Source organism: Bidens hawaiensis, unplaced genomic scaffold (genome assembly GCF_021521415.1).
Source record: "Bidens hawaiensis isolate Kalapana, Puna unplaced genomic scaffold, B.hawaiensis_p1.1 tig00001412_1, whole genome shotgun sequence".
Lineage (NCBI taxonomy): Eukaryota > Viridiplantae > Streptophyta > Magnoliopsida > Asterales > Asteraceae > Bidens > Bidens hawaiensis.
Window position 1 is genome coordinate 1,415,480 of NW_027491079.1, and position 18,509 is coordinate 1,433,988.

At 36.1% G+C, this 18,509-nt stretch overlaps 1 pseudogene across 1 annotated transcript; it reads right to left on the bottom strand.

The window, feature by feature from the left end:
• Positions 1-7,901: 7,901 nt before the first annotated feature.
• Positions 7,902-18,164, bottom strand: LOC143574316 (carotenoid 9,10(9',10')-cleavage dioxygenase 1-like; annotated as a pseudogene). Its single transcript, XR_013142573.1, has 11 exons — positions 17,770-18,164; positions 17,552-17,692; positions 17,204-17,306; positions 16,854-17,113; positions 16,422-16,601; positions 16,245-16,323; positions 9,181-9,262; positions 9,043-9,105; positions 8,821-8,959; positions 8,155-8,661; positions 7,902-8,060 (listed from the first exon to the last, which is right to left on the bottom strand). The product of XR_013142573.1 is annotated as a carotenoid 9,10(9',10')-cleavage dioxygenase 1-like (transcript).
• Positions 18,165-18,509: the final 345 nt, after the last annotated feature.

Consider the following 18,509-nt stretch of genomic DNA (forward strand, 5'->3'; position numbering starts at 1 on the left):
AGCATTTTAGTAGCCCTACATTTTAGCGCTAAGAATTTGTCTTCACGTATAACACAGAGAATGTAAATCACATACCATACGTTTTATGGAATTAAAGTCTCATCAACAAGTAAAAGATGCCCGAGTCTAAAGTAACACATGGCTTGGTTATATAGACGGAGTAGTAGCAAAAAAAAGTTCAGGAAGTCTTGAATTGTGAAGACACATGGCCAATGCAATCTAAGAAAAGAAAGTTGCTAAAGGCGATTTTAGTGGCCACTTGGTGGTGTATTTGCTATTTGGTGAGCAAAGAATGATAAAGGGGCATTTACATATTTTCCCTTCTTAAACTTTGAAATTACATATTTTTCCAAACCATGCTTAAAAAGCATTATACATTTTGCATTAAAAACTTCAACAATGTGTTGGTGTCTATACCAAAAGTTCTTGAAGACGTCAAGATTAATGGACTCTTGATTGAAATAGAACTAAATCTTTTGCACAGACTCGTTGGATTCGTGTACCTTTGATATCCGTCATTGAAAAAAATATTTTCTATAGCTATATATACAAAGAGTACGATTCTACATTTATTACCATATATCATTTGAAGAAATATACGTATGTGAAAATTTATTGTCAAATACAGAGGAAAATGATTTCTGAATAACTTAAGGGGAAAATCATGTGGCGTGAATGCACAGGTAAAATTTTATTTTGCATGGCCGTCACTCTCATGGCAAACGCAGACTCAGAAATGTTTCTGTAACTTTAATGCTAAGTTGCTATCCAAATCCGATGAGGAACAAAAGTGGCAGGTAATACTCAGAAGTCAATTAACATACCGCCAAATTTCAACTGTAGAAAATTAAATGTTACAAGAAACAAAAATATAAAATAATTTTGTTGAGCATTTTTGGATATTAGGTTGCGTACTTCCGAAATTTGGCGATTTGTTTTGATTTAATGATTACTTGGATACATCTAGGCCTGTAAATGAACCGAACGTTCGGTGAACTATTTGTGAACCGTTCGGCGGGAAATTCGTGAACAAAAAATTTGTGTTCGTTTAATTAAACGAACGAACATGAACACATGTTCCGTTCGTTCATTTATGTTCATGAACGTTCGTTTATTTATGTCCGTTTATGTCTGTTTATTTATGTTCGTTTATGTATTAATAGAAAATAATTAAATATTATTAAGATAGGTCATCTGCTTAAATGTTTTATATTTGTTAATTTGCGTTCATTTAAGTTTTTTCATTTAAGTTCGTTTATGTTTATATGTGTTCATTTACATTTGTTCATGCATGTTCGTTTATCTTTGTTCAGTTATGTTCGTTTAGATTTTAAGCAAACGAACACAAATGTCCCTTTTTAAATAAACGAACATGAACATAAATATTTGTTCGATTAAGTGTCCGTGTTCATTTAAAGTTAAATGAACGAACACGAACATTCCCTTGTTCGTGTTCATTCGATTCGTTTACAGGCTTTCATTATTCACATTGATGAATACATCGGTCTCAATCTCTAGGCTCTGCCGATTTTATTTGTGTTCATGAACCGTTCGTGAACACATTAATTTCCTTAATGAACGAACACGAACATAATATCTCGTTCGGTAAGTGTTCGTGAACCGTTCGTGAACATATTATTTTCTTAACGAACGAACATGAACAAGGCCTTGTTCGTGTTCGTTCGGTTCGTTTACAACCCTAGATACATCCCGTGTAATATATTGATTGTTAAAAAAATGTAACAAAAAAGTTAAATTTAATAATATACATAATAATATATCTTATGGATTCATAAGATATAAATAATGATAAATAAATTTTTATAATTCATAAATATCTTAAAATCTCATTTAATACAATATTTAAAGTTATATTTGTAACTTTGTTAATAATTCTATAAATGGTAATAGTATTAGTTGGCATCATAGTTGGTTACTCTAGTTGAATGACATGTGAAATATTGTTTTGCTTTAATAGTATAGCTAGATAATTCTCAAATGAGAGGACTTTGATTTTGATCCCTTTGATTTTTTTAAAATTATCAATTTTGATCCAAAGTTTATTTTAGGTTTTTATGGTACAATATTTTCAATTAACTATCAGTTTTAATCCAATTCATTAATGTCATCCACTTACCGTTAGTTAATACGAAAAGGATTTTCTGTGTTTTTCATAAACTTTTAATAATAATAATTTTTTGGGTTTTCTACTAAATATAAGTTTTATACTTTTTAGTTATTTTTAAGTATTACGGTTTCTTATATTTGCTTATATATAAATAAATATCTACACACTTTTTATTTTTAAAAAATTATATTTTTTTCAACACTTTTATGTAAGTGTATATTTACTTAAAAACAATTAGACCAAAACTGAAACTATTGTACCATAAAAACCTAAAATAAACTATTGAACCAAAATTGATAAATTTAAAAAACTGCAAGGACCAAAACCGAAATTCTCTCTTCTCAAATTTATATATGTACGTTTGTGCTCATTTATCTTCGTTTGTGTCCGTTGGTGTCTTATAGTGTCCAGTTACATTCATTTGTGTATGCTAGCGCCCATTAGTGTCTTTTTGTAGTGCCCATTGGTGTCGTTTTGCATGCGTTAATGCCCATTCAGTTCGTTTCGATTCATTTATAACCATACATAAAATGGTATAACCCAATATACATCGAAAAAGAATCACAGTTAGAAGATAAATGATCTAGAGTTGATGAAGGTAAATGATTTATACGTTTTATGTGCATCTTACTTTAAAATAATTAGTGTGTTACCGGGCGTGTTGTGCCAGGGCAGGTCGGTAAAACCGAGGTGTTGTCGGTTTTAAGCGTTGAGGTGCTAAGTTGGCGCGACTTCGGTCGGTTTCGGTTACCTTTTTACTCTACCGAAACTAAAACGAAAAAATAAAACAAAAAAAACTATAAAAACTGAGGTGGACCAATGGGGTAACTTCGAATGGTAAAATTCGAACATTAATACAACCCAAGCGTTGTCGATCCCCAAGCGTTGAGGTGGTGAGTCTATGCAAATTCGGCCAGTTTTCGTCTCGTTCGTTACGATACCGAAATTGAAAACAAAACAAAAATCGGCATACGGTCGGTTTTTGTTACGATACTGGAATTAAAAAAAATAAAACACAGTGAGTCTATGAGAATTCGGTCAGTTTTCGTCACGTTCGTTACTGTACCGGAACTAAAACAAAAAAAAAATGTTTTGCACCAATAAGGTGCCGCCAAGCAACCCAATGGGATACTTGCGACACCAAATCTCTTATTTATATTAACATATTTAAACAAAAAACACAAATAAAATAAATAAAAAACAAACTAAAAAGAAACAAAAAACCAAATCTATTCAAAGGAAGAATTTCTCCACGTAAAAAAATGATCAAGAAATTTAGCCTTATGAGCCTCGAACTTGCATTCAAAGTTTCTTCTAATTTCCCAAACATTAACCAAATTAGTAACAACTAACTTACCAAGGTATCACAATTGTTTATCCATCAAAATGATTTACATAAATACAAAACAAAACTAATAAAATATTCAAAAAAAATCATTTATGGCACCAAACTTCTTAATTATACTGTATATAGATAATTATATTATAAACTTCTTAATTATGTAGGTTTTTGTTTTTAATCGTTTTGCTATTTTATATTTTATAATGATTTGTTTTATTTTTTAGCATAGTTTTGTTTTGATTTGATACACATATATTATTTTTTAACATCTCAGATTTTTCGAACTCGTATTTGTTTACATATAACCCGATCCGGGAACGTTTTTCGGATCCTCGTGATTAATAAAATCAAATATCTATAAGTATTTAAGATTTATATTTTCATTTTGTACCTTTTATAATCTTTAAGTTGCTTATTACCGAATTTAACTTTAAAATATCAAAAACTACGCATTTTAGAAAGAGCAAGGACTTAATTTGCCAAAAATCAAAACTCAACATCCCTACCCCGAAGCGCCGCACAACCACCATGGAGGCGGCCGCTGCACGGCGCCGTGGTGTCCCTCTGCAGATTGTTTTTTGTTTAGTATCCTTTCCTAGTTCGTTTTTAGCCCGAAATCGTTTATTTTTGGACTAAATCAAGTGTTTTAAGCCTTAAGAAATCTCACATAGCCTAGATACATGTCCATATTCATTACCCCTTGCTCAAGAACGAATTTTACTGATTTTAATATTGATTTGATCATTAAAAACATATTCGGTTTCTTAAAATATAGTTTGTTTTTGTGTTTCCTATATAAACAAAGCATATTATACCTGCCACAAACTTCCCTAAACTTTAATATATTATTCCCAATCCATCACCTACCTCCATCCTTCACCATCTTCTTCGTTTTAGCCATTATACTTGAATAAGCAAGCTTGGAAGGTTGACTTTACTTATATTTTGATCTTTGACTCCACTTCTTGGTTGATTCTTTCACTTTCCGGGTAAGTTGTAAACTGTAAAATCATCATACATATTCCCTAGTCAATAACCTTCAATCAATTTCAATGGTTGAAAGGTGTTGATTGGTCAATTTGTTTAAAACCAAGGGCAAAACAGTCAACAAGTTTGACTATTCATTTTCTCATGCTTCTTATCAGAACCGTCATTCGTTCCAGAAGACTTTTATTTTCGTAACGATATTTTAAGGCTACTGACCAAAACCTGACTTCTGACTCGCTGTTCGGTTTCTGGTCAGTACCGAGTCGCTTAAATATTTAATTTAACATAACCGGAGTTCTAGACGTACATTTGGATTGATTCCAGCGGCAACGAGTTCGTTTTTAGTCATATCTTCATATCTCAAAGTTTTAGGTTAAGTTGGTTTATTTTGTTTGACGCGTTAACGGACTATTCGTTTACTTCTTAACCGTTTATTATTGTTATTATTCTCTTGCCTACAAATCAAGATGAGTTTTATCATTTCCCTATTTTACTGAATTTTCACAAGTTTTGGGGGCATATGCGTATTATCAGTATTTCGTATTATCTATATATCTCAAAATAGCAAACGTGTAATTGTGTGTGATTTGATCAAATATACTTGTTGCATGCTTACTTGTTTTTGTGCTAATATTCATTCATTCGTATTTCGGAGGGGTCCAACATATTCTCATTTATAGTATGATCATACTATTGGCCCACGCCTGATTCGCTTGGCAACGGTCTTATTACTTGCTCATGGTTGATTTACCGGCGTTCGATTTGCTTGGAAATGGTTAATTGACATCTTATGTGCTCATGGTTTGATTTCATTACCACAATTTATTTTGTTTTGCTTATTTCATTTATTTATTATATTAATATTATATCATTGCAAAAACTGGTAATAATCTCACTTAACATGTGTTGTTGACAAACTCTATTTTCTACGCATATGCAAGTTGCCTTTTTAATTGAAGTTTGACGTGAAAATGACATCTAGAAAAGACCATATGGAATTTAATAAAGATTATATTTATCTTTATTGGATTATTTGTTTTAAATTATTTATTTGTCTTGTGAATATTTGTGCACTGTAATTTGAATGAAATAATCAATATCTATTTTCGTCATTTTTATTTATGATAGTACCTTTGAGCTGTGAACAATTAGCTCACGCCTCGGCGTTTCTGCCTTGGGTTGGGGTGTGATAATTTTGTTACGTTCATTATTCTAACGTTTTGGCTCTTTTAATTGAGATATGTATGTTTTTTTAACTTTTTAACAAACGTACATAAATGAACACGAACATGTTATTTTCTTTAAACAAACAAACATGAACACAAATATTTGTCGTATGAAAAATGGGCGGTTAATTTAGATGACGATGGTGGTTGATGCATGATGCAGGTTGAAATTGGTAGGTGGTAATCGAAAGTTAACCGGTGATGGAGAATATGTAGATTAGAGATATTAAATTAGAGTTTGATTATGAAAGCGTTTCATAAATAAATGACATGTTATAGCCCATTTAAGGGCTATACGAGTTTGGTGAGACTGATGGCCCATGAAAATTACTGTTTGATGATTATGGGGTTGTTTTACAAATAAATGAAATGTTATAATCCGTTTAAGTGTCATGTGGGTTTGGTGAGACCCATGACCCGCAAAGCAAAAATTATTGTTTGATTATGAAAGTTTTTCACGATAAATGAGATGTTGTAACCCATTTAAGGACTATCCGGATTTGGTGATACCATACCCGCGAATTCGAGTCAAACGTATGAGAAGCCTCAAATCAAGAATCAAGCAATCTGATGGCTTGAGAATGGTGGGGCAATCAGAAAGTGGCACGGAGATTTTTTTTTTTTAGATAGATAGATAGATGCATTTATATTGGTATAAATTACTTTTAATAGATTGTGAGGTGGGCTTGCGTGAGAGAAAATTTGGATTTATTGCATGTTGTACCATACGTGGGCTGGAAGTTTAACTGACTATCTGAGCATAGGCCAATAATAAAGTCTTGGGCTAAATACATTAAATTAAATATTGGGCCAATTATGACATGAAGTGCTGCAATTAAGAGAGGAGTTTGGGCTGTGTTAGTGGGTTAGAAAACAAAAACAATAAAGAGAGAATGAAATGATGATGATTCTTTCGGTTAGCTACTTAGCTATATGCCTATATAACGCCTGACTCCAGAAGAAAGCGGCCTATTTAGCCTCATGTAAGCTTAGGAGCACCATTACATTGTAAAAGAAGTTCTCACCCAAAGGTTTGGCATGCCGAAAATAGTGTAACAACTTGAGTTCAATTAGATAATGAATACACATGTGAATCTACCAAAGTCATCAATAAATGCAATGTAATATTCATATGTAATTATGTACAACGAGAAGTGGTAGGAGGCGATCTCCGTATATCACAATGAATGATGCATAAAGGAGAGGTACGTATAACGTACAACGAGTCATGGATGATGAAAATGCGACTAGACTTGGAAGTACTACATGCATCACAATGACTGTGCAAGGGTTTATGATTAAAGGAAGATATGAAATATGTTGTAAAATAGAATTTGAAGGATGACTAGTCGAGAATGTCAGCTGATGTGGTCTAGGTAAAATGTGATTAAAGGTCTCTCCTGAAAAAGTCTGAATATACATGCCACAATACGAGAATGTAACAACTCGAGGATGATTAAGCACTTAGTGGAAAATGGATAAGAGATTTTTTTTATATGGCAGAATACTACAAGAAAACCTTTGAGAGTAATAGTTATACAGTGAGTCGGTGACATAACGAAAGCATAACATGACTGATATGGGAAATGATAAGTTACAAACTATCGCCGACCTGGCACCACTTTTTGTGTGCCAACATAGGGTTTCATTTCATAAACCATCGTAATATGTCATGAGAGTGTAACTATCAATAAATCAAAGTATGAACATTTAGGTGGGCTTTAGCATCCAGTTAACCAAAATAGAGTTGCTCAAATTAAGGCTAAGCGATCAAATTAAATTGCTAGCCTGAATCAATTGTTCCTTGCAAGGATTTCTTCATTGAAGGTAGATGAGGAGTTTTCAGCATCGATGGATCAATCTGCACCGTTGCTGATTTGATCACTACAATTATCTTTGAAGTTAGTTCGAGCGATCAATATATGTCATAATCACAAAAGAATATACCATGTCTTGTGAAGTTGTTTTAAGACGACAAATTCCCACTACCGCACAATTTAGTAGTTGTTTAGCATCGCCACTATGACCTCCCATTCCAATCCAAGATGTTTAAAAGTTCTGTATTTGCCAATAAACAGCCACCTCATTGGTAAATTACAATACTAAGTAGAAACATAAATGTGGAATGTTATATATTATATATACCAAGTAACCAAGAGGCACAATAAATATATACTATAATGAATACAAGAACCCAAGAGACATAACAACTACGTACTGCCGTGTGTAACCATTAGTGAATATTTACTAACAACTAAGCCAACTATTACAAGATTATTGGCATGAAAGCTCCATGAAAACCATACGGCACTCGACTTGGCAATGTTATAACCGCGACTGGCTCACTTGTAAAATTCTTTGCATCTACTATGATAACCTATAATACCCAATTTCAGACCATTAAGCATGGATCAATTAATGCTATTTCAGTTTAGAAAAAAATAGGTAATCAACAGAATATATAAACATACCCGAGATATATCCAATTGTTCATCATGTACAAATGTGATCACCCAACCATCATCTTCTTCTATGCCACCAGGTTTTGCGACAAATGTGGCACCCGTGCAGAAAGTGTTGTTTGGGAGTTTGTGGTACTCAGTTTTCACATAATCTTGTTGTTTCGTATCTCCAAAATATAGCTTTGCAAGTCCTCCATATTTAGGCATGCCTGAATATGAGCTTGCATCCAAATCAACAGTTTGGGCATACCCATATTTGTTTTTAAGGCCGGTAAAGTTTTCATTGATCATTGGAAAATCCATTGAATGTGATTTTCTTATCAGAAAGCGTTCTTTCACTTCTCCAGTTTTCATGTTTAATCTCCATTCATATGCTTGTGAGAAGAATGATTCATCTGAATCAAAATTTGTGTCACATTCGTTCTTGAAACGGCTTGAAAACCACTCGAACTTGTTTAATCCGAGATCTGGTCCTGGTATAATTGAGTCTCTTGCTCTAAATGCCCACAAGTTTACCTGTTTGTGTAGAAATAATTTAAGTTAATGCTCATTTTACTTGTGATCGTTATGCAACTCAAACTGTGTCTAGATGTGTTTTAAGTAATTGTGTTATATGTAATCATAAGAATTTAGATACTAATTTGTAATAAAATGAGTTACAGAAAATTAACTAACCTCATCGCCGTCCTCAAAAGTATTGATGATGTGAAACACACAGCATGGCTCTACTTGGAACCATCTAACACTATCTGCATCACCGTAACGTGGCATCACTCCAATCCTTGCATACCCCGATTTTTCATATTTTATCAATCTGTAAATTGTAAGCAAAATCTGCAGTTAAGAGATCATAATCTATATATTTTACCAAAAAAAACAAAGCAGAAAAATGCTTACGGGCCACCATTTGCCAGTCTTTGTACGTCTATCGTTAATGGGAAATCAAGTATAACATTGTATCTGTGTCATGTATAATTCCTGAATCAAACATGCTGAAACTAAAATTTACCATCAATTTCTGATCTTGTATTATACCTCATTGTAACACCAATATCATGGCAAAGGCTACATCTTTTGAACTATAAGTCTGCTTTGTGAACTAGTTTTCTTCCATCATCTGCATTTGAATAATCTGTATAAACGTGCTTGGATTGAAACATAAAATAAAACTAGACACTAGAGTGACAAAATGGATCAAATTTGAATAATCTGTATAAACGCGTTTGGATTGAAATGACACATGTTGGGACATACGTGGTGTTGGTAATTTCCATCGTATTAGGCCCGTCACGTGTAGGTGTTTGGACATACGGTCGGGTTAGACCTATTGGGCCTATGGAATTCATTAATGATGTAATGGGTTTATGGGGTTACAATTGGGCTTTACTTGTTGACCAAGTTAGGGTCTCCCTATAAATACATAGCCATGTTAGGGTTATGAAATTGTGAGAGGGTTTATTGTATTCAGGTTTTGTGCTAGTTTCTTGAGTATAATAATACGTTAGGTTTACCCTAAATATTGTGTGCTCGTTTGTGTTTCCGTTATCAATTCGTTCTTGAATTGGTATCAAAGCCTTGTGCTCTTGGTGTTTACAAATCAATCAAAGTCATAATTGATTGTATCGTCGAATTAAATATCACCGAAGCCCGTGATTTATCATACAACCGCTGCTCGATTTTGCAAGAAAAAAAAAAGCAAAGCACTTTTTCCACCATTCAATGTGAGTGGGAAGCTCCTGATTGGTTGATTGGAAGAATAAGTCAAAGCAAACCTTTTCCATTAGTATTATTTTCCGAGGGACTTCTCCATTATCATCATTATTATTATTATTATTATTATTATTATTATTATTATTATTATTTTCCGACGTTTGAAAGAAAAAAATAACAATAAAAGTTGGTGTTATTTTCTTTCTTTGGTACAACAAAAGTTCAATCGACTTGTTTTGCGGTTAGGATTTAAGGAAGAACGATGGGTGATAAAGAAACAATGAAAACGAGCGGGAACCCGAATGCGTTCCAAAGTCCCATGCTTACATCTACCAATTACACGGTATGGATTATTCGAATGAAGGTACTCTTGAACGTGCATAAGGTTTAGGATACCATTGATCTGGGTGCAACCGATGATGATAAAAATAGCATCACGATTGCGTTGATTTATCAGTCGATCCCGGAAGCAACAATCATGCAAGTGGGTAATCTTGATTCGGCCAAGGAGATTTGGAACGCGATTAAGACGCGTAATCTGGGGACTAATCGGGTTAAGGAGGCAAGATTGCAAACTCTCATGAACGAGCTTGATGGTATGAGGATGAAAGAGACGGAGACCATTGATGAGTTTGTGGCGAAACTCTCGTGTACGGCGTCGAAGGCGGCGAGTTTAGGAGAGATGATCGAGGAAGCTAAGATGGTCAAGAAGTTCCTTTCAAGTCTACCTCAAAAGAAGTTTATTCAAATTGTTGCATCTCTTGAACAAACTTTGGATCTCTGGGTTTGAAGACGTGGTGGGACGTTTAAAAGCATACGAGGAGCGGATTCGGGAAGAATACATGCATTCCGAAACCCATGGTAAGCTTATGTTTCAAAGGTCTGAATCCTCAAGTAGTCGGTACAATGATCGTGATTCCACCCGTGGAGGTCGTGGACGTGGAGGAGGGCGAGGACGAGATGGTCGCGGGTCGAGTCAAAACCGCGGTCATCAAGAAAACGCCATGAACCGGGAAAACCGTGAACATAAGGGCAAAACCCGGGACCTCTCAAAGGTTCAATGTTATCGATGTGATGAGTTTGGACACTTTGTCCATAAGTGTCCCAACCGAAAACAGAAAGTTCAAGGTGAAGCAAAGTTAGCTTAAGCATCCGAGACAAGGGATCCATCACTGTTTATGATTAAGAGTGTTCGGGAAACGGTGTTCTTGAATGAAAAGAAGGTTATACCCGGGAACTACGAGTCCAAAGATGGTGATGATTGGTACCTAGACAACGGCGCGAGTAACCACATGACGGGTAACAAGTCTTTCTTTTCTGAACTTAACAATCGTGTCACGGGAAGGTTAAGTTTGGTGATGACTCTTATGTTGATATAAGCGGTAAGGGGTCGATTTTATTTGAGGCTAAAAGTGGTGAACATCGTTTGCTTACGGATGTTTATTTTATACCGAGTCCTCGAAGCAATATTATTAGTCTCGGTCAAGCCTCAGAACACAGGTGTGATATTCATATCAAAGATAACTACCTTACAATACATGATGGGCAAGGTAGGTTGTTGATGATGGTGACCTGTTCCCCTAATCGGCTATACCGGATACAATTAAAGATTGGTAAACTAGTTTGTTTACTTAGCCGAATTGAAGAAACAAGTTGGTTATGGCATGCTAGGCTTGGTCACTTAAACTTTGAGTCAATAAAGTTAATGGCTAGGAGGGAGATGGTTGAAGGAATGTGTGGCGTTACCCATGAAAACAAGCTATGTGAATCTTGTTTGGTCAAGAAGCAAACGAAGCAATCCTTTCCTAATTCGGCAGTGTTTAGGGCAACTCAGGCCCTAGAACTTTTGCATGGTGATTTGTGTGGACCGATTACCCCTCCAACAATAGCGGGTAATAGGTACGTGTTTGTTTTAATCGATGATTACTCACGATTTGTTTGGACGTATTTGTTGAAGGCCAAAGATGAGGCGTTTGAAGCTTTCAAGAAGTTTAAGGAATTAGTTGAAAGTGATGTCGGGAAAAAGATCAAGACGTTTCGTACCGACCGAGGTGGAGAGTTTACCTCACATGAGTTCAACCAGTTTTCTGACATGGAAGGCATTCGAAGACATCTAACGGCACCATACACACCTCAACAAAAAGGGGTGGTTGAAAGACGGAACAGAACCTTATTGGAGATAACACGGAGTATGTTAAAAGCAATGGGTGTTCCGAATTACTTATGGGGTGATGCAATCCGACATGCAACATACATCGAGAATCGGATTCCTACTCGTGCCCTAAAGGAGAAAACGCCATACGAGATGCTAAAACAAAAGAAACCGAATATTGCTCATCTTAAAGTATTTGGTTGTGTGGCATATGTAAAGATAGTGGGCACTCACTTGAAGAAGCTCGACGATCGTTCAAGGAGTTTAGTGCATATCGGAGTCGAGACTGGTCCAAAGCTTACCGGTTGTTCGATCCGAATACCCAGAAGGTTGTGATAGCTTGTGATGTGGTTTTTGACGAGAAGAAGACGTGGGTTTGGTCTAATTCGGGGAAAACCAAAGAAGAAACGGAGCTAGCACCAGGTTTATTTTGGGTTGATTGGAACGGGGTTGTTGATACCGGAATAGGGCAAGTTGTAACCGAGCCTATGGGAAGCAACAACATTAGCGACGAAAATTCAGCATTGTCGCCAAATTCAGAAACAGAAACAGTGACAGCTTCTGTCACTAATTCAGACAGCCCATCAGCACCTTTAGTGACAAATTCTGATACTCTAGTCGCTAATTCCAGCAACTCAGCAACCTCTTTAGTGACACCAGCAGCAACTGGTTTAGCGACAGCAGCACTTGACGAACCAGAAATTAACCTACGAAGATCTACACGTGTTCCGATCGCACCGGTTAAGTTCAATGATTATGTCCTATGTTCGGAAGTGGAGGACATTGAACTTCTTTTGTTAGAAGAAGGTGAACCAAGGAATTTTGGTGAAGCAAAATCCAAACCGGAGTGGGTAAAGGCTATGCAAACGGAACTTGAATCCATTAGAAGAAACGACACATGGAAGTTAACCAAGTTACCGAGAGGGGCTAAAGCTATCGGATTGAAGTAAGTTTTCAAGGTGAAAAGAAATGCAGATGGATAAAAAGCAAGACTCGTGGCAAAGGGTTATGTGCAACAACTCGGAGTCGATTTTGACGAGGTCTTTGCTCCGGTGGCGAGACTTGAAACCGTACATATGCTCATTGCCATTGCAGCTACTGAAGGATGGCAATTACATCATTTGGATGTAAAGTCAGCATTTTTACATGGGGAGCTACAAGAAGAGGTCTTTGTTTCTCAACCAGATGGGTTTGTTAAACCCGGGGAGGAAAGTAAGGTCTACAATCTAACCAAGGCTTTATACGGTTTGAGACAAGCACCGAGGGCGTGGAGTACCAAGCATGACGGTATTCTAACGGGTTTGAAGTTTGTGAGGTGCTCGAAAGAACAAGCGGTGTATCGGAGATTGATTGGAACCGATATTATTATTGCCGGCGTGTATGTCGATGATTTGGTCGTTACGGGTTCAAACAACGATCACATTAATCGGTTCAAACTTGCGATGCCCAAGAAGTTTGAAATGTCTGATTTGGGAATGCTCACTTACTATCTCGGAATCGAAGACTCACAGTTGGAGAATGAGATTCAAATCCATCAAAGTGCTTATGCTCGACGGTTATTGAAAGAAGCCGGGATGGAGGATTGCTATCCAAAAAGTGTACCCATGGATCCTAATGTGAAATTGTCTAAAGCCGAGGATGATGTTGATGTAGATGCAACGGAGTACCAAAAGTTGGTTGGGTGTCTTCGTTACTTGTTAAACACTCGACCTGATTTGGCGTTTTCGGTTGGCATGGTTAGTAGATATATGCAAACTCCAAAGAAGTCTCGCTTGGCAGTAATTAAACAAATTCTTCAGTTTATTCAAGGAACTGTTGGATGGGGGATCAGGTATAAATGAGGTGGATCAAAGGAGTTGATCGGGTACAGCGATAGTAGCCATAACATTGATGAAGATGATGGAAGAAGTACTACCGGTCATGTGTTTTATTATGGGGGAGCCCCGATTTCTTGGTGCTCACAAAAGCAATGCACCGTAGCACTTTCATCATGCGAGGCGGAGTACATGGCGGCGAGTTCTGCTGCGGCACAAGCCGAATGGTTAGGTGAACTATTGGCAGAATTGACCGGAAGGAAATTGCAAAAAGTGGTGTTAATGATTTATAACACATCGACGATTGCCTTGGTTAAAAATCTTGTTTTTCATAGTCGGAGCGAGCACATAAAGTCCCGATTTCACTATATACGGGAGTGTGTGGAGCGGAATGAGTTAGAGGTGGAGCACATTAGTGGCAAGGAACAACGAGCTGACATTCTTACGAAAGCACTTGCGAGAATCAAGTTTGACGAGATGAGAAGATTGCTCGGCGTTGAAGATCTCCTAGTTTCGAGTCGGAAATTAGGGGGTGATTGTTGGTAATTTCCATCGTATTAGGCCCGTCACGTGTAGGTGACCGGGTTAGACCTATTGGGCCTATGGAATTCATTAATGATGTAATGGGTTTATGGGGTTACAATTGGGCTTTTATATTTGGGCTTTACTTGTTGGCCAAGTTAGGGTCTCCCTATAAATACATAGCCATGTTAGGGTTATGGAATTGTGAGAGGGTTTATTATATTCAAGTTTTGTGCTAGTTTCTTGAGTATAAGAATACATGAGGTTTACCCTAAATATTGTGTGCTCGTTTGTGTTTCCGTTATCAATTCGTTCTTGACGTGGGATGAACATAATGACATGTTTCCTTTTGGTGTAGTAAGGTACCCTAATCGAGTTCACAAAACTCTAGTAAAGTAGGTCAACCAACATGTCTTTTGACTTCACACGATGATCTTCATTGGTTGTGGCATGAAATACTGGGATGTCAATTTCCACGCATTAACAGACATAGGGAAAAGAACATGGCGGCATGAGTATTGCTCAAATCCTTGAAAGTATTTGGTAGTGTGAGGCATGTTACGGTTTAAGGTTAAGATGGTCTATCTCAATGTGCAAGAAGTTACAAAAGGATACCGACTCTTAGATCTCGCAAAGGGAAACTCCAGGTAAGCACAGACGACGTATTTTATTAAAGAAAAGGATGGAACTAAACTGAAAGACCTTTTTCTAAAAAAGCTACAGGCATATCCCAATCACAAATTCGTCCAACCTGGGCTGATCGAACACACACATAAAGAGACTGGTAAAGTTATGATGACAATACTTTTGCAATCACGTTGATGAAGAACCCGGTGTTCCAGGAAAGAAACGAACGCATCAACATGAAGTTCCACTTCACCCAAGAATGTGGGAAGAACATGTTAATCACAATAGAATTTGTGAGTTCAAAAGAGCAAAAGGCGGGCAGCATTTTGAAAGCATTGCCGAGGGTGAGGTACATTCAGCTAACAAAGAAGCTATCAGGTTCGATTTACTTTTAGCAATAGAATGTGAAGTATAACCAGAACCAAATGAATATTGACCCAGTCTTAAGGTATTTGGGAGGTTACATCTACCAAGTTCGAGCGACCCTCACTACCAAGTCATTCATTTAATGTTTTGTTAGGTATAAATATGAGCTACTATTTCATTCATACAAACGTAGCCAACGAATCTTTCAACTTTTAATATTGTAATAATTCTAAATTACTTCAAGTTCAATTCAGCAGTCATTTTCACCTTCTCCCGACTAAATTCGTCCTTCTTCCTTCAGTTTCGTCCTTCTACCAGGGCCGGCCATAAGGTGTGGCCGGGTGGTCGACGGCTACAAGCCCGACACCCCGCTAGGTCCGAATTTTTTTTATAAGTTATATGTATTTTTATTAAAACAATATGTATATTTAGTGTTTAAACTCAATTACATAACCATTAGCTTGGTCCAGTGACAAGGTGGTATTACTCCCAATCATTTGAGACATATCTAATCCTATTTTTATACAAAAGTTTTTTACACAACCTAAATTATAACCAAGTAAGCCCATATCAACATTAAATTGTTTAAACCCAACAAAATGCTCCTTTTACTTAAGGCCCAAAAAAATTTTCGCCTTCCTTCGACCAAAACATTTTTTTGCTTTCTGGGAGCCGGCCCTGCCTTCTACCTTCTTTCGACAGAAGGTACCTTGTCTAAAGGGTCAAAGCTCACGAACCATCAACCAACACAGTTACATTATAGCCATTAAAATTAGAATTAACTCATTCAGGGCATTTAATTCTTCTTCTTCTAACTATTTATTCATTTCAATTTGTTATATATAAATAATTAAATGAGACAATATTGTCATCTCTACTATAACCAAAAAGAAACGAATTTTAAGTACCTGATATTATTCCTATCTCCAAGAAAGGTTTCATTGCATTTACTCCCATCATTACAAGCTCCCCAGAACCTGGAGCATTCTACAGGAAATACATATATTACATGTAGTTTAAACCATCACACCATGAATGAATAACCACAATTTATATGTAAAATTTGTACCTTGATTAAGTTTTACCTTTGGGTGTGCTGTAAATGGCCGATTCCATGATCCATTGACATCCCAGATTCCTAGCGTGTTGAGTGTTTGAATGTCGATCTCTTGAGGCAAATGATTCTCAGCAGCTGCATAAAACTTACCCGAATGCTCAAAAATACTGGTATTGCTCAGAAGTTTGTTGACGGTCCCAAATCTCATCTGGATTCATCATAATATTATCTTTAGAAAGTTTATAGATCTAACTTAAATATCAATAAACTCTTAACGAATACATTCTCTCTAATAATCTACACTAAAACCACACTGAAAGTGGTAAAGAATGAAACTATGTAGTCACACATTTTGGTGTCATTCACATACACTGGTATTCAAATATAAGTATGTTATATATTAAGTGAATAAAGGTGAAAGTACATTATATTGTGATGTAAATTTAGATCAAGAACATACAAAGTTGAGCAAATAAGCTGATAGAATAGCAGGAGAATCGCCTTCAATGGCAGGAAGAAAAGAGGGTGTGTTTCTTTGTTTCTCCATCTTTAACGTTTCGGTTTCAACATGCTTATTGTTATAAGACACACTCCATTCACCATCCCTTCCTTTCTTGAAATGCAAAGCATGAAGCATCCCTTCTCCTTCTAACCATATATGACTTGATCTCCCGAATATTGAATTTGTTGATTTAAACCCTCCAAAAAGAGGATTAGGGCCTTCAAATTTGAAGTTAAATATCGATTAATTATAAATAACTACACAAAATGAAATCAAAAAGAAGAAAACATGTCGAATTATACACATACCATTTCTTATGTAAATACCCTCTGGAAAATAACTTGGGATTGTTCCTTGTACATCAGTAATATAAATGGCTTCTCCTATCTCTTCCACCGGGCCAAAGTTACTCTGTGTGCACATAATAAAACCACTCAATAAGATGATTAACTTTTAACACATGAGTGTACATATTTTTCTTTTTAACTATGGGAACCCCGATACTAGAAAACTCATGACACCCGAGCATGGGCAAATAGGGCAGAAGGGGTATTCTAGAGTGGTGTATTGTAATGATCCGCCAATACCCTGCTAGCCAATTACCTGATCACGTAAGTCATTGTACATGTTTCCATACATTGTTCAAGAGTATTTACCTGAGATGGGAATGACTCATGATCGATAAACTGGAACACCAAGTCCGTAAAAGTGTGGGCTAATTCTATCGATGTTTTCTTGATGATGGCATGAGGAACTAGTAATTTTATGTGAATTTTCTGCAAGTCACGGATGAACGGCTGTCGATCCAAATAATTCGAATCATGTTAACGTTAATGCCCGATTGTAAAATCAAGAAAAAGGACGAGATTAGAACCTGAAAAGATGATAAGAGTTGGTTCTTGAATTGTTCAAAGTTAGTGATTGAAGAAGGTCTTTGAGCACAACAATTCACCTGAATTGCTTTAATACTGCAAGCAACCATGGCTGGCTGTTCTTCAGTTCTTGGGAGTTATTATATTTGTTTGATAATTGTGATGTTTATGGATCTCCAGATGTTATCGAATGGATGGGTTAAAATGGTCGAGTCTTATCGATATTCGATACTAGCTAGAAATAACAAGTGTAATTTAATATTCCTTAAAAAAATACTCTTAAATTGGATTAAGTAATTATGTTATAAGAATTATCAATACGTGTTTTATACCAAAACCGCAATGAGGTGCCTTATTAACGTAAAAACAAAAATTAAAATTGTTTTAAATGAGTTGGCAATAGTGATAAAACCAGGCAAGACCTCCACACAAAGATTCTTCAATAATTTAGTGGTATATTAGAATTCTTAATCTTCACTTTCGTCACTTTCAATAATCAATATACATACATCTATATATATGATTGTATATTGGATTACATCGAAACAGAAGGCAAGCGGGCAACAAGCTGCGCCGCTACTCATTTTTGAATCGCAAAACCCAATATTTTAAAAACTATATTTGCTGATCTTGGAGTCATAACATTACTATGCATGACCCGCAGAACACGGATAAGTAGCTCCACAGCTAAATAATTAAACATGTGAAAAGGCATACAGATAATTTAATCTGAAAGACCTCC